This window comes from Chrysochloris asiatica, unplaced genomic scaffold (assembly GCF_000296735.1).
Source record: "Chrysochloris asiatica unplaced genomic scaffold, ChrAsi1.0 scaffold00090, whole genome shotgun sequence".
In the NCBI taxonomy this organism is placed as follows: domain Eukaryota; kingdom Metazoa; phylum Chordata; class Mammalia; order Afrosoricida; family Chrysochloridae; genus Chrysochloris; species Chrysochloris asiatica.
The window spans coordinates 10063557-10065799 of NW_006408608.1; positions in this window are offsets into that span (position 1 = coordinate 10063557).

Below are 2243 nucleotides of genomic sequence, written 5' to 3' on the forward strand. Positions count from 1 at the left end.
ATTTAAAATACTGGTGGCATAGGTTTCAGAATCACAGCAACTCACAAGCCACCACAGTATGACAAGCTGACAGATGAGTGGTGGATGTTTCGTTTTAAGTGGAAACTGTCACTTTAAATTTTGAGGAGTCATCACATTAGGGGTGAGTTAATTAAATGAACACATATAGTAGGCTTATATTTAAGTTGATAATTTTGTATGACCCATGAATGATGTTATAAATATCCAAATGGCCCTTGGAAGAAGAAAGGTTCCCCATCCCTAATGTAGCAAAAGCTTTGCAAATGTTATTTATCCTCTCTGAGTTGCAAGTATTCTTTTTCTGTAAGTGGACATAATAATAGCTACCTGACTGGCTTAGGTTTACTTTGTGTAAAGCCCTGGGCAGACACCAGATACTCACTCAAGACTCTGGCATCAGTTTCATTGTGAGGTGCATGAAGGAGGGGGTGTCCAATTGCCTGCTGGGTTCCATGCAAAATAAAGAGGTGGGGCATGTCGATGCAGTCTGCTGGTCTCAGCTATGCCTAGAACTTAGAGGACAGAGGGCAGGGTCTCAGAAGCAACGCTGGGCAGTGACATTATAAGAGTCGATGAGGTACCAGGGAAATGATCCTTCAGCATTACCTGTGGCCGGGTAATGATCTTGAACCCCACAAAAGCTCTTTCCAGGTGCAAGTGTACAGGTGTGTCTGCTTGTGGGACACACACACTTATCTTCTTTCTTTTTTTTTTAATGAGAAAAATATTTTATTTTTAAATACTTATTTTTTTAATGTTTTATTGTGAATTATGTGATAGTTTACATGAGAGAACATTAGTTTTACATTCATCCTATCGTATATCGTTTCATTGCCATGGTTACAATTCCCTCCATGCATCATCAGCCAACCAAAGGGAATACACTACAAGCCTGCGCCACCCCCGCATCACTTATCTTCCTTCTTGACTCTGCCTTGAGTCTTTTTCGTTGCAGTTTCACCCTCTACCCCTTCGCGTTTGTGCCCTGAGAGTACACTGGTCAGCCTTATCTTCTGCTGGCTCCTTTTGAGGTTGCCTTGGGGCATGAGGACAAGGAGCATGGGGGAATCCCAATTCGAGAGTCTGAGTCTATATGCTGCTGTTTTCTTTGGGCCAGATCCTCCATCGCTGAACCTCAGTTTCCTTCTCTATGAAATGGGATAGTAATACTTACCACATGAAGCTACTTCAAGAGTCAATGAGGAGGGTGGCTAAGAAAGTGCTTTGTGAACTCCAAGTGTTCTGCAAACACATGTTTCTGGCAGGGTTGTGCCTTCTCTCCTATAATACTTCTCCTTGGTACTCTAGCCACACCCAGTCCTGGAGAAATGATTTTAATCTGATTCTGGGTCAGAACCTCATGTCTTCTCTATCATCACCACTAATTAATAATTGGTTTGGGAGAATGTTCACCTGGTCGTCCAGCTTTGGGACAGACAGGGGGCTCTACCCCTGCCAAAGACCACCAAGGACTGCCAGAGCCCACCACAAGCTGAAAGAGGTGAGGAAGATGGTCCCCAGAGCCTTCCAAGAGCACGCAGTCCTGCAGAGACTTTGATTTCAGACTTCGGGCTTACAGGACTGTAAAACAATTTGTTTGTATTTTGAGTCACCCAGTTTGTGGCACATTGTGATGGCAACCCTAGGAAACGAATACAACGCCTACCTTCTTCCTTCAGTCCTGAGCCCATTGGAGCAGAAGTTAGCTTGGGGGTGAGGGGACAGGCAAGTCCATGCCGATGAGTGCTTACTGACTGGCCACCTGACTTTTCCCCAGAGTTATCTACCTCCTGACATACTGGACTCCAGCCACACTATGACTAGAGAAGGCAGCCTGTCTATACCCCACCGAGACCCCAAACGGAATCAACCTGATGCAGCAAAACCCTCGAACACAACCTGCTAGGTCTAGTACCTGCACATTTGCTTAGCTAAAGGTGGGGGTCTTCTGGGCTGATACGGGCTGGAGTCTTGGTAGCCCCTGCAGGTCAGAGACTATTCATGCTTTGCCTCTGGGTACCCCTGGCGCCTACCAGGAGTTTTAGTCACCTTAGAGTCTGGGTGCAGCGACAAATAATCTGCGATATGCAGATGATACAACCTTGCTTGCTAAAGCAAAGAGAACTTAAAATACTTACTGATGAAGATCAAAGAGCACAGCCTTCAGTATGGATTGCATCTCAATGTCAAGAAAACAAAAATCATCACCATTGGACCAATAA